The sequence below is a fragment of the Sphaerodactylus townsendi genome, linkage group LG04 (genome assembly GCF_021028975.2).
Source record: "Sphaerodactylus townsendi isolate TG3544 linkage group LG04, MPM_Stown_v2.3, whole genome shotgun sequence".
NCBI lineage: Eukaryota > Metazoa > Chordata > Lepidosauria > Squamata > Sphaerodactylidae > Sphaerodactylus > Sphaerodactylus townsendi.
In genome coordinates this window covers 73,540,423-73,563,951 of record NC_059428.1, presented here as the reverse complement: position 1 = coordinate 73,563,951, position 23,529 = coordinate 73,540,423, and the positions used below count along the sequence as shown (strand labels likewise).

The window sequence follows — 23,529 nt, the reverse complement described above, 5'->3', positions numbered from 1 at the left end:
CTGCCTTCCCTAACTCCCATCCTAACAGCCTTGCCTTACTACCCCTTAAGAACATAAGAACATAAGAACAAGCCAGCTGGATCAGACCAAAGTCCATCTAGTCCAGCTCTCTGCTACTCGCAGTGGCCCACCAGGTGCCTTTGGGAGCTCACATGTAGGATGTGAAGCGCAATGGCCTTCTGCGGCTACATTGCTCCCGCATCACCTGGTCTGTTAAAGGGCATTTGCAATCTCAGTGATCAAAGAGGGATCTGGAAGATTGGTGAAAGCCCATAAATCGACTTCTCCTCCATAATAAAATCTGTCCAAGCCCCTTTTAAAGCTTTCAGTAAAGGTTTGTGGCCATCACTGCACCCTGCCCTCCTGTGGCAGCATATTCCAAACACCAATCACACGTTCGGCAAGGTAGAAGAAGTGTTTCTCCTTTTATTAGTCCTAATTCTTCCCCAGCATTTTTTCAATGAGATGCCCCTGGTTCCTGAGTATTGTGAGAAAGAGAGAAAAAATGTCTCTCTATCTGTCAACATTTTTCTACCCCATGCATAATTTTCCTTGTAGACTTCTGCAATCCTTATCCCCCCTCAATAGCCGCCTCCTCTCCAAACTAAAGAGTCCCAAACGTATTGCAGCCTCCTCATAGGGAAGGGTGCTCCCAGTCCCTCAATCATCATACATTGTTGCCCTTCTCTGCACTTTTTCTATATCTCACTCAATATCCTTTTTTTTTTGAGATGCGGCGACCAGAACTGGACACAGATTACTCCAAGTCGCGGTCGCGACCACTGCTTTATATAACGGCACATGACAATCTTTGCAGTTTTATTATCAATTCCTTTTCTAATGATCCCCAGCATAGAGTTTGCCTTTTTTTTTCCACAGCTGCCATGCATTGGAGTTGACATTCCCATGGAACTATCAACTAAGAGCGCCTAAATCCCTTTCCTGGTCTGTGAAGCTGATAGCACTGGACCGGCCTGTAGCGTGTATAATGTGAAGTTTGGATTTTTTGCCCCTATGTTGCATCACTTTACATTTTGCTACATTCTGAACTGCATTTTGCCATTTTCTGGAGCCCACTGGTATCCTAATTTATCAAAGGGTCCGCTTGGAGCTCTTGAATCCTTTGTGGTTCTCCACCACAATCTCTGCACCCTAATTTTGGTATCAATCTGCAAACTTGGCCACCACACGCTACCCACCCTCTACTTCCAGGTCATTTGTATGAATAGGTTAAAAGAGCACTTCGGGTCCCAAAGCGGGATCCTTGAGGGACACCACTACGACATCTCCATTGTGAGAACTTTACCATTTACACTCCACTCTTTGTTTCCTGTTTTCACTCAACCTGTTTTTAATCCATAGGAGGACTTCCCCTCCTATTCGCTTCTATTGCTGAGGATTTTCTCAACAGTCTCTTGGTGAGGAACTCTTGTCAAAAGCCTTTTGGAAATCCAAAGTAGAACCAATGTCCACCCGGGTTCACTCCCTGTCCACATGCCTGGCTTTACACCCTCAAAGAACTCTAGTAAGTTTGTAAGACAGGATTTGCGCACTCTGCAAAAGCCATGCTGACTCTTTCTCAGCAAGGTCTTGCTTTTCTACATGTTTTATAATTTTATCTTTAATGATAGATTCTACTAATTTACCAGGAACAGATGTCAAACTGACTGGCCTGTAATTTCCCGGGTCCCCCCTAGACCCTTTCTTAAAGATTGGTGTGACATTGGCCATCTTCCAGTCTTCAGGGATGGAGCCTGGTTTCAGGGATAAGTTGCATATTAAAGTGAGAAGATCAGCAATTTCATGCTTGAGCTCTTTAAGAACTCTTGGGTGAATGCAATCTGGGCCAGGGGATTTGGTAACATTTAGTTTATCAATGGCTGCCAGAACTTCTTCCTTGTCTACCGCTATCTTCGCTAGTTCCTCGGATTCGCCTCCTAAGAAGCTTGGTTCAGGTGCAGGAATGTTCCTCACCTCCTCTTGGGTGAAGACAGATGCAAAGAATTCATTCAGCTTCTCCTGGAGGCGAGGCTCGGGCATCCTGATTGGGTGATTCCTAGCTCATACTCAGGGAGGCAGGACCTATTTTTTGTTGTCACTTCCTGAGGAGGGCTTAATCACCCTTCCAGGATCCAGTATTGTTCCTGCCTAGCATAGGGAGAGTAGGGCTTGTCCAGTGCTCCAAGCCCTCAGGCATACAAACAAACCTTTTTCCTTCTCAGTCTGTCTTCTCTGTCTCGTCAGTAAGTGTAAGTGTTTTTGACTGTTTCCCCCCCCCCCTCCAACCCAACTCGTAAGGGAGAGACTAATTGCGCATAGGCTAAATGGCCTCCCTGCGTTCCTTTTCTCCGCCGCGAGAGGCCTTTGGAAGGTCCGCGGCAGAAGGGACCCGCGCTGCCACCCGTTCCGGGAAGCAACGCCGCGGCTCCACCGACGCCGCCTCAGGGTCTTGCTCCCAAGCCCCTAACTCGGCCGCAAGTGAGGAGAACACACAGGCGCCATTACCCCCGCCTCCCCCGGAGCGGAAAAAAGGCGCGAAAACAAAAACGGCCCCAGGCGCGAAAGCGAAAGCAGCCCCTTCCAAGCGGCAAAAACGGCTGGAGACGGAGGCCCTTATCTCCACACAGAGCACCAGCGCCCCTTCTCAGGTTGCGTCTGGCGAAGCTCTGCAGCTTCCCCCGCACCCCCCCCCAGAGCCAAACGGAGGAGTCAGGCAGAGAGCGTTCCTGCTCTTCTGCAGAGGGCGGGGGCGGGGAGGACTCTGTCAATCAAGAGGGAACCAACGACTCCGACTCAGACCGGCCCAGCAGATCTCGGCACAGGCAAAGGGGGGGGGGAACATTCCCCCATCACTGCCCTAAGGGAACAGGGCATCCACGTCCACCCCTACCTGGACGACATCCTCATTCGCTCAACCTCCAGGGAACGGGCGCGGGTGGACGTGGACCTCGTGATGAGAACATTGTCTTCGTACGGCTTCTTGATCAACTTGCAAAAAAGTTCGCTGACCCCAAAGACACGCACAGAGGACATCAGAAAGACCGAGTCCCTATTCATCAACGTCTCAGCTCCCAATTCCGGAGCCCAGATGTCCAGAGCTGCCATCAGCTCAAACATCAGAACCTGCATCACCGAAGCTTACAAATCGTCCAACATTCCGGTCCCCCCAGGAATTACGGCACACTCCACCAGAAGCGCCGCAACAAACGCCGCGTTCAGACGTCAAATCCCACTAGAGGACATCTGCAAAGCAGCTACATGGTCCTCCGCAACGTCATTCGTCAAACACTATAGACTACAATCCAAGGCCGACAACGACACGGCCTTCGGACACAGAGTGTTAGAACACATATTCGGTGAATGATCCCACCCGTTAGGGACACTGCTCTGGGAGGTCCCAATCAGGATGCCCGAGCCTCGCCTCCAGGAGAACGGTCCATTGGTAGACTTACCCTGAAGGGGCCTTCTCCTGGACGGCGACGAGGGCATCCTGGCCCTCCCGAAAATTCACCGTAACAGTACTAAAGAACAGTGAGCGCTCACGCAACCACACACTTGTCTATTAGTCAAATAGTTAGGAGCACATGTTTTTTAGGCTTGTTGCCTCAGTTATCAGACGTTATATGTTGTTACTTCCCTACAATGTTTCCCTTTTCACATAAATGTTTGAGATCTTGCACTATACTACTCCGTTACTCCAAATACTGGATCCTGGAAGGGTGATTAAGCCCTCCTCAGGAAGTGACAACAAAAAAATAGGTCCTGCCTCCCTGAGTATGAGCTAGGAATCACCCAATCAGGATGCCCTCGTCGCCGTCCAGGAGAAGGCCCCTTCAGGGTAAGTCTACCAATGGACCGTTCTCTGCAATCTCCCTGCCATCTTTTAGCACACCCTTTGTTCCTTTGTCATCTAACGGGCCTACCGCTTCTCTTGCTGGCTTCCTGCTTTTGATGTACTTGAAGAACTGTTTGTTGCTGGTCTTGATGTTCATAGCCATGCGTTCCTCATAATCTTTTTTTGCCTCCCTTACAGCTAACTTGCTTCTCTTTTGCCACCATTTGTTTTCCCTCTCATATTCTTCATCAGCCAAACTGGACTTCCATTTTCTAAAAGACATTTTCTTTTTTCTGATAATTTCCTCAACCTCTCTTGTTAACCATGGTGGCTTTCTTTTGGACTGGGTGCTGCCTTTTCTAACCTGTGGAACACATTCCAGCTGAGCTTTTATTACTGTGTTTTTAAATAACCTCCAAGCATCCTGGATAGTTTTGACTCTCTTGATTTTCCCTTTCAGCTTCCTGCGCACTATCCCCCTCATCTTTGAGAAATTTCCCTTTCTGAAGGCGAATGGAACTACATTAGTAGTTGCCACTTGTTCCATTAGTAGTTGCCACTTCCTCCTCTTCGACCTTTTTTCGTCCCATCTTTCCTGCGACGAGGACTAACCCCTCCCTCCACCCCTAATGGCTACTTCCCTATTCTCCCCGGAGAAGCAGGCTTTCGCCTGTTCGCTAGCCAAGTGCACCAGGGCTGCCTGCAGGGGAGAGGAAACAGACCAAGCCCCTTCAGCTCCTAGCCGCAAGAAGACTGGGAAGACCGTGTGGCCGGGAGACGCTAATCAAGGAGCGCAGGAGCCGTGCTCCAAGAAGACAAAGGGAGGCAGAGTGGCAGAGGTTTCTGGCAGCCCAGAGAAGAGCTGGCGGCTACCGACAGGAACTGCCAGGCAGCTGAAGGCCGCCCGGCCCTTGCCGAGAGGGAGCTTGGAAGCGCCAGCGGACAAAAGAGCTGGCGACCCAGCCAGGGTCTCGCCCAGTGCCCTCCACAATGGCGCCTGGGACCGGAGCTCACGGGAGCTCATCCTCCGTTGTCCGCGCCTCTTCTCCCTCCTGCTGCGACCCTGCCCCCTCTGGGGGCTTGGAGGATGCCAGAGGAACGGAGGCTCTCACCAGCGGAGCCAGCCCCCCATCCAGGTTTGAGGCGGAGCCCGCTGCAACTCTGGACTACCCGGAGCCATTGGAGGAGGAGGAGGAAGCGGACGCCCTGGCAGAGGGGGACGAGGCCAACAATCGCCAATCTCGCAGGCAAGATCGCTCCAGTGGGGGAAGGGAGGGGGAGGACTCTCCAGGCCAAGGGCCCATGCCGACTGCCTCAGAGAGGCAACTAGTGGAAATGATGAGGGTGGCCATGATTCAATCCTATCATGCAATCCACCACCAGGGCAACAGGGGAAGCCAGCCAACCCAAACCCCCAACCCTGGTAGAACACAGGCACCAGCCCCCTCCCACCTCGGGGGACCCTCAGATTTCCCAGGGGAGAAGGAATTCAGCGAGGGAGAGATAGAAGAGGACTCAGACCACTTCTCAGACAACGAGACCACTCAATCAGAGAACACTGACCAATCCTTCAGACTTTTTGACTAGGACAACCTCACCTTCACTAAAACCATAGCGGCTCTGGAACTGATGTGGAGGACCCCTCTGGCCCCTCCACCTTGGGCAAGCCCATCCAGAGCTGCCCCAAAGGAAAAAAAGGACATCTTTCCTCAGGAAGACAGACGTAAAGACTTCTTCCCAGTCCCAGAGTTCTTCCAGCGGCGCATTAAGAGGGAATGGGCTAATACCGCATCCAGTAAGGGCCTCCCCGCCGCCTTCAAGAAGCTCTACCCCGTCCTCGGGTGTATTTCCAACATGCTCCAGACCCCATTGGTAGATGCCCTGGTGGCAGTACTGCAGTCAGGGGAACTGATGTCCAAGGATGGGGTGGGGACTATAAGGGACCAAATGGACAAGAGGTCAGACATGACTCTCAAAAGGGCACATGAAGGGCTGACAGCCCTCACTAAGGCCCTGGCGGTCTCAGCCACAGTGGCTAGGGCCACAATAGTTTGGCTTCACCGACTTCTGGACAGGATCCCTGCCGAGCACCAGGGGATCAGGGAAGGGACGGAAAGGGTCATGCTTAGCTCCTCCTTTCTGGCAGTCGCTACCTTCGACTCCCTACTGTTGGCAGCAAGGGTGATGGCCACTACAGTGGTGGCCAGACGCCACACGTGGCTTTGGGCGTGGCAAGCAGAACTCACTTCCATACAGCTGGTAGCATCTTACGCCTTCCAGGGCAGCACCCTATTCGGCCAGGAACTGGACCAGATCCTCATGGAGACATGAGGACAAAAGAAGACCATGCCAAAATCCATCAGGAGGGAGGCCTACAATCAGGGGGCTCACCCCTCCACCACTTTCCAGACACACCGCACACTCCCCAGGCAGGCACGAGAAGGCAGCCGATGGCACCCTCAGCACTACTTCCAGAGGCGAACGGGACAAGCCTCCAGCTCTAACTCCTTTCGCAACAACCCAAAACACAGCAAACCCTTCTGTCCCAGTGCCCCAGCCAAACAATGACGCCAAAACATTGCCGGTGAGGGGTCGCCTGCAGCAGTTCCAACATCAGTGGACAGGCGACCACGTAGACCAGTAGACGACCAAGGTCATCCAATCGGGCTACTCCATCGAATTCAGCCATTTTCCCCCTCAACGCTTCCGCAGTTTTCCAGTCAACTCCAACCTGATCAAGGCATGCAGGACCCAACAAGCGATCTCACACCTCACCAGCATCAGAGCGATAGAGCCGGTGCCAGAATCGGAGCGATCCTCAGGGATTTTCTCTCACTTCTTCACAGTCCCAAAATGCAACGGGGACTTGCAGGCAATCCTCAACCTCTGGTTCATCAACAAGCACATCAAGCTTCAGTGCTTCCACATGGAAACGCTCCATCAGTAGCAGAGCATCTCCGCCCTGGAGACTTTCTAACCTCGCTGGACCTGACGGAGGCCTACCTGCATATTCCCATCAACCCCGCACGCTGGAAGTACCTCAGGTTTGTGGTGGGAACTGACCAGTACCAATTCCGGATCTCCCGTTTGGCCTCGCCACAGCGCCCCATGTGTTCTCCAAGGTCCTTCTCGCACCAATCACCAAGCTATGTCGAGAAGCGATTCACATGTACCCGTACTTGGACGACATCCTAATTCAGTCAAGGTCGCGACGGCAGACAACTCAAGACGTGACCAGGGTACAGGAGATTCTGCAGCAGCATGGTTTCCTGGTCAACCTGGAAAAGAGTACGCTCATACCATCACAGACCATGGAACACCTGGGGGCGATAATCAACACAACCACAAACACCCTGTCAGTCCCCGAAGCGAAGAGGTTGCGAATCCAACAGCTGGTAACAACGGTCATCTCGACTCAGCAATCCTCCCTACTCGCCCTGGTATGTCTGCTGGGCCTCATGGTGTCAGTCTTCGACATGGTTCAATGGGGAAGACTACATGCCTGACCACTACAACGTTTCCTCCGGCCGTTTCAACTTCACATCATGAAAAACAGGACAGGCAGATCATCATCCCCTCGAAACTGAAAAAAGATTTACGGCGGTGGACACAAGAGCACAACCTAGCTCAGGGAAAGGTCTTCCTGCACCGGGCAAGGTTCCAAGTGGTCATAGACGCCAGCCTATTGGGCTGGGGGGCCACCCTGGACAACATTTATGTTCAGGGAACCTGGACGGTGGAGGAGACCAACCTATCCATCAATGTGCTGGAAACCAGAGCAATCCCCTTGGCCCTCCAGAGGTTTCAAATGGTGATACAAGGCTTGCACGTCCTCGTCCGCACTGACAAGGCCAAGGCCTACCTCAACAATCAAGGGGATCATGATCATCCCAAATGCACCAAGAAACCCTGGGCGTCCTGAATTGGGCGGAGTCAGATCTCCTATCAATAACGGCGGAACACATCAGCGGCCAGACGAACACCACGGCGGACTGGCTCAGCCGCCAGACCATATCGGAAGTGGAGTGGAGACTCAAACCGTCCATCTTTCGTCTCATATCTCAATGACTGGGAAAACCAGCAATAGATCTCTTCGTGTCAGCGGAAAACCGACAGATACCGGCCTTCATGTCCAGGTTCCACCATCCCCAGGCAGTGGGGATAGATGCGCTATCAGCGTGCTGGCCCAAGCCTTCCTATACACCTTTCCACCAACACCTACTATACCCAGGACTCTGGAAGATAGCGGAGGAAGGGACCACAGTGATCCTTGTGGCCCCCTATTGGCCAAGGCGAACGTGGTTCTCCTCTATACTGAAGATGGTGACATCACCCAGCATTAGACTTCCCACGCCGCCAGACATGCTTTCACAGGGCCCAGTGCACCATCCGTCACCCCAGTGGTTCCAACTGACCGAATGGTGATTGTGAGGCGGAACCTAAAACAAAAAGGTTACTCAGATCAGTTGGACGAAGTTCTCCTGGCATCACGTCGCAGTTCCACTAACACCATTTACAACTGCTCCTGGAAGGCGTTTGTCCAATCGTGTAGAAGAAAGGCAGTGGACTACTGCTCCCCCTTGCTCCCACAGGTCCTAACCTTCCTCCAGGAAGGATTCAACACTGGTGTTCGCAGCGCCACGCTAAAATGCCAGGTGGCAGCACTGTCGACTGTCCTACCCTACACTCAGGGAGTACCAATCTTGAGGCACCCAGACGTCATCAGGTTTCTAAAGGGGGCCAAGCTATTACAGCCACCCACTGTTCGCTGCTTCCCCACCTGGCGCCTACACACAGTCCTCTCAGACCTGACAAAATCTCCATTTGAACCAGTACAGACTATCCACCTCAAGTGGCTGCGCATGAAGACACTTTTTCTGTTGGCTATAACCTTGGTGTGGAGGGTCTCTGAGATCCAGGCCCTATCGATACACTCTGACTTCTGCATTTTCCGCAAGGACAGTATTATCCTCCGACCGGACCCCTCCTTTCTTCCCAAGGTCTGCTCCAACTTTCACCTCGCCCAGGAGATAGTACTACCATCCTTCTGCGCTTCTCCCAAACATCCCACTGAACGTCTATGGCATAACCTAGACGTCAGAAGAGCCATCAAGGCGTTCATCATACGAACCGAGGCACTCCGTATATCGGACAGTCTTTTCATCAACGTCTCACCCCCCCAACAAGGGAAGACAAATGTCGAAGGCTGCCATCAGCCACACCATCAAGGTATGTATCTTAGAAGCTTACAAGGCAGCTGGCATATCACCCCCGCAGGGTATCACGGTGCACTCCACCCGCAGCGCGGCTACCAACGTAGCCTTGAGAAAGCAGGTTCTCCTGATGGACATCTGCCGTGCAGCCACGTGGTCAACTCTATCGACCTTCGTCAGGCGCTACAAGTTGCACTCTTTAGCAGCCTCAGAAGCCACATTCGGCCGATGGGTGCTGGAGCACATCATCGGAGACTAATCAACCCACCCATGGGGAACTGCTCTGGGAGATCCCATCCAGACGTCTTCCCCCTCCAGTAGAACGATCCATTGGTTACTTACTGTGAAGGGGCCTTCTAATGCAAGGGATGGAGGACGTTTGGGCCCCTCCCTAGACTGAACAGCGGTCCCCGAATGCAAGCTCACAGCACCATGGCCCAAAGGGCACACACATCACAACCAAACCGAACCTCACTTCCTACATCTACTAACTGAACCTTCCACTGCTTGGGCAGTTGCTCACTGGAGCCAAAATGGGTGCCCAGCCAGTTCCCAGGAAGTGACGAAAAACTACATCCTGTCTCCCTGAGAACGAGCTGGGAAACACCCATCCAGACGTCCTCCATCCCTTCCAGTAGAAGGCCCCTTCACGGTAAGTAACCAATGGACCGATCTAACCTCACAGATTTTGAACTCAAGGCTTTTTTAAAGTGCTCAAACTGCATACAAATTTAATAGCATACACACTTAATAACAAAGGCAGCTGTTCCATCTGTTGTTGCCACTATGATAACACATCAGATATCATAGTCCTTTTTGAAGTGAAAAACTCGCCATTTTAAAAAAAACCCATAAGTCTCCTTTTTTTGTGTCTTCTCAAAAGAGTTATTTATTAATTACTGTGCATTATTTGAAAATGTGACTCAAACTTAGTTTCGGGAGAGCAACTATTTTTAAACCACCACCCCCAACTATTCTGCAATGTCTTCTGGTATGAAAACATTGTTTGAAATAGAATTACACTTGACAGTAGAAAAAAGTTATCTGGCAGCAGTACCGAAAATGAAGTTGCTTTCATGGTTTTGGGTTTTTTTTTGGTAAATGCATGTTAAGGAGCATAAATCTGGTATGTGCTTAATGAAAGGGTTCTTCTCAAGGCATCTGCAAAACCTGGAAAAACTACTTTTGTACTACCATTAGAGAAAGCACCACCTGTAGCTTGTGTGGTGCAGTGATTACAGTGTTGCAGCAAATTCTATAATCTGGTTTCCCTTTCCAAGAATAACAAGTCCAGAACCAAACAGATGTAAAACTGAGAAACTCTGAAATTCATACGTGCTGTGACATGAAAGAAATATTGATTTGATGGGATAATGGCAAGACTTAACTGCTGCTCTATTTGTATAATATAGGATGTCATGGTAGTGATTGGAATCAGTCTGACTTTGTTAAAGTACACAGAGAACTGTCTTTGTGAATCATGCAGTGGTAGGTGCTGGCAATTTTCTTATTCTGTTACAAGTCAACTAAAAACTAAAATACTGTAATGGAAATAGCCATGTGGGAGTGTCTAGAAACTCAGATTGATGATCAAGCATGCATGCATTGTGATGCTCAGAAAAATCTGAATGAGAAATATTCGATCCTTCTATTGGATTTTATAGCTGAACCAGAAAACTATGGTTATGTGAATGAAACATTTTTAGAAAAGAATTTGCATAAGAAAAATGCAATGAACTTGTAAAAAGACGAAACAAGTAAGTGATCAGTTTTTTTCTAATGTAAAATTGCTGTGGCTTCATGAAATTCTTTAGTAAAGTATCCAGACACAATTTTAACTTATATGCCGTTTGATCTAATATGAGGAAACTACTATACAGTTTATTATGACGAATAAAAAGTATTTTTATGAAGTGTTTTATCCTCCAGTGTACAGTAAGGTATTCACATTAGGTGAATAACTAGGGTAAGGATTATAAAACATGATAAAAGTCATTTGCATATAATTTGCTTACAACAGTAATGTTAGCAATGGGTTTATTTAGCTTTTTTGTCTTTTTTAGTCTTTAAAAGAAATAACCTCATGCTTCTTTCTGTTTTGTGTAAAGTTTAGCTTTTAAATTGGTAGCACTTTCCCATAGGCTGCCACTGGAGGGAGCTAGTTGTGTGTTCTCAGACTTAGGTGGGAAGTGTTTGGTTCTTTTAGAGTTAAAACCCAAGTATTGAAACATAAATCAAGGAGGCACTTGCTAATATGTGGTATTTCTGTTTACTAGTATTTGTCATGGGAATTGATTAGTTTGATTCTGTAATAAGGTATATTATCAATTGTTTTCTGTAAATGATGTAGAATAATTTTAATGTGTTGTACTTATGAAGTATTCTAAATGTAAAAGTAAAGATAAATGAACAAATTTGTTAATATTCAGAAGGAAAAATAATAATTTTGTGCACATGTTCCCTAGTTTGAAGATTTGCAGAAAAAAGTCACTAAAATCTTTGAAGCATTTCCTTAATGCTTTGTTTTAGAATCAGATATGTGATTTACAGTGTGATATGTGACCTTAAATATGTGCTATGCTAGCCAATAGCTGTCTGTCTTCCCATTCTACCCAAGAATTGTGCATAGCTGGAAAAGTTGCATAATGGCCTCATTTTCCTTTCATGTATCCTTTTTTTTGCCATCAGTTTTAAAGCCTTTTGGATTAAATTTGTAAACAACATGGGATCTTCATGTAAGATCAAAAAAGAGCAACGAGACTGGGATTTTTTTAGTGATTTCCAACACTGGTGTGTGTATAAGAAAACACAACAGAAGATAGGCAGCAGCAGTAAGGGGAAGTTACTGTTTGCTTCCACCATAGTACTCACTTCCTTTATACACTTGTTATCTATTTCTAATCACTCAAATCACTATTTCTAATCACTCAAAAAACTTAGAGACAGAAGAACTGCTGTAGCACTGGCCTCGGTTTCATCTCACTAAAGTTGATGGCAGTATCAATAAAAGTATGGATGAAGGGAAATGCTGTGGTAATGAAAAAGTAGGCCATTGAAATTTTCTCTTACTAAAGTCTGGCAGATTTTGGCTTGCCAGTCTTTTTACTGACAGGCCTTTTCACTATAGCCTACTTGGAGGATATGTGTAATACTTTAACTCCTGCTTATAAATACAGTCTATGCATTTCAACAGCATAATCATATAGTGCTGTCTACTACTTTGGTGGCGTTTTTGAAAAATTGGAAAGAAATGGATGGCAGTGTGGAAAGAGGACATAAGCAAGGGAAGTTCTCTAGGGTGGTTTCGGCCATCTTGTCGGGTTGTTGTTTACCACTCGCTAGTGAGGCAGGAAGAGCTTTTTGGTCACATCCTGTTGGCGCCAAAATGACCCAGTATCTTTCTGCCTCGCTAGTGAGCGCAGTAACTTCGACTAGCTCGTCAAAAAATTATTAAAAATCCTCAAAAATCTTCAAAACCTCTGCAAAGAAATTCTCCTTTCAGACGGAGCGTCATTCTCCTCGTCTTCCCTCCGTTCGTGAGTTTCCCGTGTCGTCCTTCTCCCACCCCCGCTTGTTTGCTGTTCCGTCCTTCAGGGGACATGGCCACGGCCCCCTTCTCTCCCCCGAGGGAGGCTTTTTGCAAATCGGCCGCCGAAAACACCAGAGCGGCGGCCCGGCTCTCCCGCTCCCCCCCGCGATCCCGGGTGTTTGAGCGGGCGGAACAGCACGGCGCTCCCTCGGCCAGCCATCGGGCCCGCCCCAGGAACCTCTCCCGGTCACCGGGAGAGAGAGGAGGGAGACACGCCAGTTCAGCCGGCCCGTGCACGGGCCGCCGAGAACCCCCTGCCGACAGCCGCGGCAGAGAAAAAAGCGCGGGAAGGAGGCCCGCCGAAGCAGCGCTGCGGCGCTTCGACTCGGCCGCTCAGGCCGCCCCCTCAGTGCTTCGTCTGCCGCTTGCCTCGCGCCCTGCGCGTAGCGCAGACCAAGGTTCTTCTCTGCCCCCCAGGCAGGACTTGGTAGTCCCAGGCTCCTCAGGGCTGCAAGACGACATTCCTAACGACTGGAGTAGTTTCTCCCCGCACCAGCTTGTCACACTATGCGATCCTCCATTAGGGAGGAGGTCTCTCAACAAATCCCTCCACCCCTCCAGGGGAGAGAGCACCATAGGCGCAGGGTTAGGTCCCGATCCAGATCCCCCAGGGCCAGCCGGCCAGATAGAGATTGGCCAGCCATCTCCTATGGGTCCGACTATAGTGATATCAGCGAGGGTGAGTTGGGATCCGACTCAGACCACTTCTCTGATAACGATACTCCTGTCCCTGATCTCAATGATCACAGCAATCGGCTCTTTAACATAGAGCAGCTTCCAGTCCTCCTTGCAAAAACCATCTCCTCCTTAGGCCTGCATGATTCCGAGGAGGCAGAGGACCCCAATTCCACGCAGCCGTCCAAGCCCATTAAAGGCTGTCCCAAAGGGTTCTCCACCATCTTTCCGGCAGAGGAGGAGGTCTCCCATTTTTTCCCTCTGCCAGAGTTTTTTGAACGCAAGTTCAAGAAGGAGTGGGTTAACCCCGCCACCAACAAGGGCTTTCCTTCTCTCTTTAAAAAACTCTACCTTGCCCCAGACCACCTCCACAGTCTCATCAAGACACCGCTGGTGGATGGCCCCGTCTCCGCCCTCCACTCGGGGGGCCTGGTCCACAGGGACGGTGAGGGAAACATAAAAGATCCCATAGATAGGAAAGCAGAATCCAGTTTACGCAGGGTCCACGAGGGCTCTGCCATGGCTGCTAGGATTCTAGCCCCCTCGGCTACGGTGGCCAGGGCCGCCCTAGTCTGGCTTCAACGCCTTCTCACCATCATCCCCCCCCCAGGACCAGGGAGTTAGAGAGGGTGTCGAAAGGGTCCTCATGGCAGTCTCCTTCCTAGCCGACTCTACCCTTGACACGTTCCTCGCCTCCTCTCGCATTATGGCAGCAGCAGCCGTGACCCGTCGCCTCATCTGGCTCAAACCCTGGCAGGCCTATACCCTGTCCAAGACAGTGGTCGCCAGCTATGACTACCAGGCGGGCATTCTTTTCGGATCTGAGCTGGAGAAGATCCTGATCGAGACGAAAGATCATAAGAAGGCGATGCCCCGGTCCGTAAGGCCGGAGAAACCCAAATTCTCCCACAGGCCTTCCTTCAAATCCTTTCGCTCCTCCTTTTGCCCCCAGCGGGAGAACAGGCGGCCTTCCTGGCAGGGCCAGAATTCCTTCCAGAATTCCTTTCGGAAGAGACAAGACTTCAGAGGATCGGCTAGAGGAGGAAAGTCCTTTCGCCCTGACCCGTCCCAGGGCAACAAGGCCTGACTGCCTCGACATGCCGATCGGGGGGCGACTCTTACACTTCCAACATCAGTGGCTACCACCCTTTGCCGACCAATGGATTCTGGAGATCGTTTCTTCAGGCTACTCCTTAGAGTTCCATTGCTCGCCACGGGACCGTTTTCTCCCCTCCCCCATCAGCTCGAACCCGGAAAAGACAGCAAGGTTGAGGATGGCGATCGAGCACCTTTTGGACATCAGGGCTATAGAGCCGGTGCCGAGGGAGCAAGTGGGATTGGGGGTTTACTCCCATTTCTTCACTGTTCCCAAAAAGAACGGAGACACCAGAGCCATCCTCAACCTTCGCCACGTGAACCAGTTCCTGCGCAAGTTCCGCTTCAGAATGGAGACCCTCCGGTCGACGGTCGCAGCCATCCAACAGGGCGACTTTCTCACATCCCTCGACCTCAAGGATGCATACCTGCACATCCCCATCAGCCCCGCCCACTACCGTTTCCTGCGTTTTGCCCTGGGAAACCTCCACTTTCAGTATGTCGCCCTCCCCTTCGGGCTGGCTACAGCCCCTCGTGTCTTCACGAAGGTCCTTGTGGCCCCGATTGCTCTCATCCGCAGCCAAGGGATTCACGTCCACCCCTACTTGGACGATCTCCTCATCAGATCGAGGTCCAGGGAGCAGGTGGCCAAGGATATCCGGTCGGTACAGACGATCCTATCGTCACACGGCTTCGTCATCAACCTGGACAAGAGTTCGACCTGCCCCGCACAAAGAATGGAGCATCTAGGTGCCCTGATAGACACCGCCTCGTGCACCCTTTTCGTTCCTCCAGCAAAGATCAGGAAGATCATAGAGGTCTGCCACAAGATTCTACGGGCACGTTCCACCTCCCTGCTCCAACTCGCGAGCCTACTGGGCCTTCTGCTGTCTACCATCGACCTCATCCAGTGGGGCAGGGCCCATGTGCGCCCCCTTCAAGCACTCTTGCGTCCTCATGCGAATTCCATCATCCATCGCAGAGACCTACCCTTGCCCCTTTCCCCATCGGTGCGGTGCAGTCTTCGCTGGTGGACCTCCGCCAGCAACCTGAGCGGGGGGAAGGTCTTTCTGGAATCCAGAAAGAGTGGGACAACCCGGCAACTCATAAAAATCTCCTATCTGCGGCAAAAAAGCTGTACCGGGTTCCTGAATTTGTAGACAAGATGCTACAAACTGTCTTGGTAGATGCACCAGTGGCTGCCATCCAAACCGGGGGCTTGGTCTCCAAGGATGGTGAAGGGACCCCCTTGACAGGGATTCAGAGGCAGTGTTAAGGCACACCCACGATTCTGCCGCCGCAACACTGAAGGCCATCGCTACCGCTTCCATGGTGGCCAGAGCCATCCTGGCATGGGTTAGTCAGCGTTTAGAGCTCCTACCCCCATAAGGAACGCACTGTTTGGGAAGGTCTAGACCATTCCTTAACCATTCCACCATTTCTCAAAGAGAGCCTGCTATGGTGGACCTTTTCACAACACCTTTCCCAGGGGAAGATTTACATTCTTCAAAACCAGATTCAAATCTTCACCGACGCCCAGTGTCCAGGGCTGGGGGGCCATGCTGTGGGATCAATACATCCAGGAGAGGTGGTTGGAATCCCAGGTCAAGCTTCCCATCAGCGTTCTCCAGGCCATTTGGCTGGCTCTTCAGCACTTCCAACCTCAGATACAACATCAACATATTATGATCAGCAAGGACAATATGCCCTCCAAAATGTATCTCAACAATCAGGATGGCTCCAGGTCATCTCATCTCTCCAAGGAAGCAGCTCAAATACTATCGTGGGCGGAGGAGAATGTTTTGACCTTACTTGTGGAACACATACAGGGAAAACTCAACCTTCAGGCATATCGGCTCAGCCGCCAGACTATTTCCTCTGCAAAATGGTCTTGTAACGAGTTGATTTTCCAGGACGTAACCTCCAGGTTTGGGCTGCCGAAGGTAGACCTCTTCACAACATCGAGAATGCCAGAGTTCCCAGGTTCATGTACAGGTTTTTCCACCCCAAGGCGATAGCGGTGGACGCCCTCATCTCACTCTGGCCGCAGACCCTACTTTATGCCTTCCCTCACATCCCAATTCTACCCAAACTCCTAAGGAAAATAACATCAGAACAGGCAAGAGTCATACTGACCCAGGAGACCTTGGTTTTCCGCAATTCAAGAACTCACAGTGAGTCCTCCTTTATGCCTTCCCGAAGTTCCAGACCTTCTCCTGCAGGGCCCTCTGAGACACCCAAATCCAGATTGGCTTTGCCTGACCGCTTAGTGAGTGGAGACGTCTGAGAGCTAAGGGTTATTCCGAGCATTCCACAAACATCCTGTTGGCATCCCAATGCCCATCTATGGTGAGGATCTACAACTCATCCTGGAGATCCTTCGCTAGATGGGCCAAGCATAAACCTATTGACCCAGAAGCACCATCCATCTCATTGGTGCTGGACTTGGTCCAAGAAATGTTTGAGTTGGGACTTCGCAGTGCCACACTACGAAGACAGGTCACAGTACTGGCCACAGTTTTACCATCCACATACAATTGTCTCATCACTCAACATCTAGACATTATCAGGTTCCTTAAGAGCGTGCAACAATCTCAACCTCCCCAAATGCATAGGTTTCCAACGTGGAGGCTCCACACTGTCCTTTCCGCCCTGACCAGGTCCCCCTTCGAACCTGTTCAGTCCATCCATCTCCAATGGCTTTGCATAAAGGCGTTATTTCTTGTGGCCATCACTTCAGCAAGGAGGGTATCTGAACTGGGAGCCCTTTCAGTAAACCCAAACCTATGTGTGTTCCACACGGACAAGGTAGTTCTCCGAACTGACCCCACCTTCAGACCTAAGGCCAGCTCATCATTCCATCTACAACAGGAGATTGTGCTTCTTAACTTTTGTCCACATCCCTCTCACCCCAGGGAGAGACTGTGGCATAACTTAGACCAGTGATGGCGAACCTTTTTGAGACCGAGTGCCCAAACTGCAACCCAAACCCCGCTTATTTATCGCAAAGTGCCAACCCGGCAATTTAACCTGAATGCTGAGGTTTTAGTTCAGAAAAAACCAGTTGGCTCCCTCTTCTTCTGCCCCACCCGCTCGAGCGGGGGCCAGCCTGCTCTGGCCTCCAGCAAGTCCCCCACGCACCGCTCTGTGCCTCTCTAGCATCTCTGCCTCCTCTGCGCCCCCTCCCCTCAGGCAGCAGCCACCAGAGCACAGACACCAGGCCCACCAGCCGAGTCCTCCCTGCTCACCACAGTGCGCGCAAGTTGTGCTCAGTGGCCCAGGCCAGCCTAGATGTGTGTGTGGGGTGTGTGTGATTTTCCGCCTGCCCACATGACGAACTCTGGGTGTGCGTGCCCACAGAGAGGGCTCCGAGTGCCACCTCTGGCACCCGTGCCATAGGTTCGCCATCACTGACTTAGACCATGAGACGTTCAATCAAGGCCTTCCTTATCAGAAGTGAATCAATTCAGCAAATGGAGGATCTTTTCATTAATACCTGTCTCCCTAACCTAGGCCAACAAATGTCCAAGGCGATCATCAGCTCCTGCATCATTGAGGCCTATGAGGCTCAAAACCTACCAGTTCCAGAGGGAATCACAGCGCACTCAATCAGAAGCACAGCCACCAATGCGGCCTTCAGGCGCAATGCAATGGAGCAAATCTGCAAGGCAGCTATTTGGTCATCCCCCTCATCCTTTATTAGGCACTATAAATTGCAGGCATGGGGGGATGCTGAGGCTGCATTTGACCATAAGGTCTTGGAGCACATATTGGAAACCTAATGATAGCCCACCCTTACTTGGGGACACTGCTTTGGACTGTCTCACAAGATGTCCTCCGCCTCCAGGAGAATGGTCCATTGGTACTTACCCTGAAGGGGCCTTCTCCTGGCAGGCTAGGAGGACATCTTGGCCCTCCCTCGACATCGTTGGTTTCTGATTTGATTTCCGATTGACTATGGCTTCTTTCTTTTGTGTTATTGTTATATGTTGCTTCCTGTTTATACCGTTACTAATGGTAATATTTATGTGAATAACTTCTGTAGAGTTTCACCTCTTTATCACAGCTTAGGAGCATACTGAGCAAAATGGAGTCCTAGCCTCAACAGGCAGTGACAGATTCTTTTTCCTGCCTCCCTGAGTATGGGCAAGAATCACCCACAAGGTGTCCTCCTAGCCCAGTGATGGCAAACCTATGGCACGGGTGCCAGAGGTGGCACTCAGAGCCCTCTCTGTGGGCACACACAAACAGAGTCCCTCCCCCCCCCCCAAAACACATCTAGGCTGGCCTGGGCCACTGGGCTCTGTTAGCATTTAACCCAAGACCTAGTTTTGGGGAAGCAGTGTAGGTAACCTTATTAAGTGTTGTTAAATCCCACTGATTGTCATGCGAAGTACTAAAGTGCAATCCTTTACCTGGGAGTAAGCTTGGTTGTTGGCAATGGGGCTTGCTTCTGAGTAAACCCTCCTAGGGTCGTGATTCACCTGTTGGAAGAGTTGCATGGTTGCTTCAAAGCAAAGTCACCAACTACCACCAAGCTTACTCCTGAGTAACGCATGCCTCAGAGCCAACATTTTTTTCTAAACTAAAACCTCAGTATTCAGGTTAAATTGCCATGTTGGCACTTTGCGATAAATAAGTGGGTTTGGGGTTGCAATTTGGGCACTCGGTCTCGAAAAGGTTCGCCATCACTGTCCTAGCCTGCCAGGAGAAGGCCCCTTCAGGGTAAGTACCAGCGGGCTGTTTCCAGGTATTAAGTTTTTTAAATAGTTTTTAAAAGGTTGTGAATGTGCACCTTGAAGAGCCCCAAGAAAGGCTGGAAAAGTCCATGAGACCTGTTTCAACTGAGGTTAATTTACAGATAGCTAAATTTTTAGAACATTGAGGATGTTTGGGAACCAAACAGTGGCTAAAGGGTACGAGATATAAAGCAGAGATCCTGATGGAAATGTTACCTCAGGGAAAAATTCATTTACATGACTTTAGCAAGCTGTCATTATTCTCTGCCCTTCGGTGACTTAATTTTACAGAGCTATTGTATGGATTAATTTGTCACTTTGGTAAGTGCCACTTTAGCCGGTCACTGCTGCTTGCACACTTAAATTGGGCAGAGAGTAATTCCTATAACCCACACTTAAGGTGTCTTGAGACCTTTGTCACTTTTCCAATCTAGGGCAATTTTAGTACTTTTTTACCTTTAAAAGTGAAGGACAGTGTTGAAATGGAATTAATTGTTTCTGACTGGTTAGTGTGTATGCTAGGTATTATTTAACAATATATTTATTCTGCACACTCACATACTCCATCCTGTTTTCACTGCCCGGTGTTTTTAAACCATTTGCTGAGACATTAAAGCCAAATAAACTGAATACTTTTGTCCAGAACAGGCTCGAAAATAGCACACAGCGACTACATGGTTGAAATAGGGAGTAGGTCTGCTTTTAACATCCTTAAGTTCATCATCATGGGCTTTCTGTGCAGTCCCACATTGGCACTGTGCATGAGCAGATCAGCTACAGACAGATTGGAAAGCTTTTCTTATTGCGCTGTTGTTGTGCAGAGCACTCACCCACTCTTGTTGGAGACAGGAAAGTTATCTCCTAAACCGTCATGTGATGGGACAGGGAGGAGTTCCGTCTAACTTTTCTTCCTCCCATCCACCCCCACTCCTGTTCGAGGAATTACATTCCCTTTTATCTAAAGAGGCTTTGTCCAAGGTGCCTTCTTCTGAAACAGGACTGACTGTTTTCTAGATACTTGTTAACCAATAAGCAGAAAGAGACCCATCCTGCGCCTGAGGGTCCTTAATAAACACATGAGGGTGCACAGATTTTCTAAGCTTTCTCTGCTGGATATCCTCCCGCTGCTTACAGCTCACATGTGGTTTGCTGCTGTGGATTTGCAAAATGCCTATTTCTGCATCTCTATCCACAAGCAAGGCCCAGAAGTACCTTAGATGCTGACATGTGCAGACAGCTATGAATATCTTGTCTTGCCCTTTGGCTTATCCACTGCACCTTGGACTTTTACTAAGTACATGCCCATGGTAGTTGCCTACCTGACTGATGGGGGATGCATAGGTTTTCCCTATCTAGATTATTGGCTTGTTGTGGACCAGTCTAAACACCTGCTAGAGGATCAGGTTGCCTTTGCCCTATTCTCCTTGCACAACCTGGGCCTAATTATCAACTTGTAAAAGTCTTCCCTGCAGCCTTCTCAATTGGTGGAATTCATTGAGCAATTTCAGGTTTCAACACCAATAGATCATTTCCTCCTCAGTCCTGAGCCACTGGCATTCATGGGATGCTGAAAATCTCCTCCAACAGTCGGCATTGGCCCTACAGTAATTGTTTGAGCTCATGGCCTGAATTTCTGTGGTTTCCCCATGCCAGGCTGTTTATGAAGCCATTTCAAAATTTGTTTGTCCAAATGTTTGACCCTTTCCAGGACCTCCCCTCACTGCAGGTTCTTGATTCTCTGCAGTATTATTACATCCTTGTTTCAGTGGTCTGATGTGGATAACTTGACCCAAAATGTTCAGTTAGGAGTGGTTACATATGATGTGCAAGTGGTCATGGATGCTTCACACTCTCAATGGGTATATCCATGCAAGGGTGCTGGTCACCCAGGGAAAGTTCTCTTTCTTAAAGAGACAGTACAAAGAAGCATCTTCACGTGTGTTTAGTTTACTGTTTGTTTGAAGAAAAGAAATTGTAAGATTTTGTTAAAGAACAAAACTGTATATGGTAAATTTTTATTTCAGATTTGTATTCATTATTAGACATGTAATTTTCCCTTTATAGAGTGTATGAGATAGGTTAATACCTTTCACAATTTGAGAGATTGTGTCACTTTAGGCAGATGTTAGTAAGCTATTAGGTGCAAATTAGTATTAGATTGGGTCTGTTTAGTTGCATCTACCGTATTTATTTATTTATCTATATATATAAAAATCTATTAGTGCGTTTTTCTGCTGATAGGTAATCTCCCAAACTACTTGACCGATTGCTTTGAAATTTTCACACAGCATCGCATTCGCCTGAGGCCAGGTTTCCATACTGTTTCCCCACCTTCTGTTGTGTACATGTCACAACTGTGCCCGTTATTATGTACAGGCCACACCTGTGACAGTTGGAACCACAGTTCTGTTCCGCAACAGCACCATCTGCTGGCCATCAAAGCAACACCCTCTGATACAAGGGAACCAACCATGCCTTCCTTGAAAACCGCTGCCATCTGGAGTGGAAAAGATGGGGCCCGCCATCTGGATATGGCCCACCCACCCTAGCAGAGGAAGGGGAAGGTGAGGGAGGGTCTGCAGGTTTGCTGGACCAAATGCTCTGAAATTTGAACACGATGTAGCTCATGCCTCCCATCGTGTTTTCAGCTACGTAATTCGCCGGGAAGGGAGTGAAAGGGACAGGACTTGCCACCTGGACATGGCCCACCCACCCTAGCAGAGGAAGGGGAACGTTAGGGAGGGACAGGGCGGGGTGCCATGCAAGGGAATGGGAGAGAGGGAGGGGAGCGAGGGGCCCCTTGCCCCTGCCCTCCCTTGCAAGCATTGTGCAATGACACATTTTTGAACCGTTCACTTCCCCTTTTCTTTCTTTTCCACTTCACCAAACTGAGCCACAGCAACGCGTGGCCAGGCCCGCTAGTTATGGTATATTAATGACATCCAGTTTTTTCACTGAAGTGTATATATGCTATATTCAGTACACGTTGATTTGATTTGAATGTATGGCAGTTACTTAGCAATAAGTTCTGCAGTATTACTGAATAGGACTTTAGAAATCACAGTTGCAATCTGCATTATTCTGTGTCATGATGGTTAACATTTTAAGTCCAAAATGAATGAAATACATGTTTAAAGTATGTCTTGTTTGTATGATATCAAATAAAATATAACTTGTTTGTACAATATCAAATTAAGTGTCATACTAACTTTAAAGCATGAAGACTAAAACGACCATTGGTACTTACCTGTGAAGGGTTCTTTGAGTGAAAGAGGACATCTTGGTGTTTCTCAGTTGACCAATCAGGGAGGCAGGAGTAAATCTAATCAAGAACTTCCTGGTACTGAGACGTGCCCCACTTCTCTTCCAGTTTGGGAACTTCGACCAGTAACATCTCAGCATATACACAGTGGCAACACTTCCCTTTGAGATCTAATCCTTATATATATGCCAACACAAATAACAGGGGGAAAAGGGAGAGAGGAACTTGGAGAAGAACTCATGCAACTCAACGTAAAGAATTAAGAACGGAACCAGGAAGTCCCAACACCGACATTGAAGGGAACATACTAATATACATATGAACATAAGTATAAATAACAGTTTAACTAAGAGTATAGATGCCTGGCATGTGGGTAAGGAAAAACGACAACTGGGAGATGTCCTCTTTCGTTCAAAGGAGAAGGATGCTTCATGGGTAAATACCAAAGATTGTTCTCTGTTTGAGCTTGAGGACATCTGGGTGACTTCCCCTAACAGTATCACTGTTCATTCCGGGTGGGAGTCGTTTTCTTCCCCCAAAATCAGCTGAAGTACTTTGTGCCTGAATCTGGTGTCAGCTGCACCAAAAGTGTTCAATCTGTAGTGACAGACAAAAGTGGAGATTGAAGACCAAGTTGCCGCCCTGCATATTTCCTCCACCGATGCACTGTTGTTGAAGGCGGTGTTGAGGCATTCCACAGTAATGACCCAGTGATTGCACAAGGGACTTCCTTTACCCTTTACTTATCAGTGAAATTGTTTGTGTTTTATTTTTTGTACAATTTGAGGCAGAAATTATATGAAGAAGCATATTTAACGATGAATATCTGCTCGTATTAAACTGTTAACTTGTTTTAAAAGTGTACTGTTTCCCCAATCTCCTTTTTATGGTACAGACTGTTGCTATTGGGATTAAAAAATATTTCTTCAAGTCAGAGCAAAGTTTGCAATCTAGAGAAAACACACTGTTACGGTACTTTTGCTTTATGGAATGAGCCCCCTTAGCCTGGTGGCTTATTCTCAGGATGCCAAGTTGGTTAGCCCATGCCTGATTCTGGAGAGGCTTTATGTATGGGGAGGAAAGAGATGGGAGGGTTCCAAACAGTGGGAATGTTTGTAGGT

At 49.0% G+C, this 23,529-nt stretch overlaps 1 protein-coding gene across 4 annotated transcripts in view; it reads left to right on the top strand.

Moving 5' to 3' along the window:
* The window catches only part of USP9X (ubiquitin specific peptidase 9 X-linked), a 113,194-nt gene that overhangs the window by 12,638 nt on the left and 77,027 nt on the right, over positions 1 to 23,529 (top strand). The window lies entirely within an intron of this gene.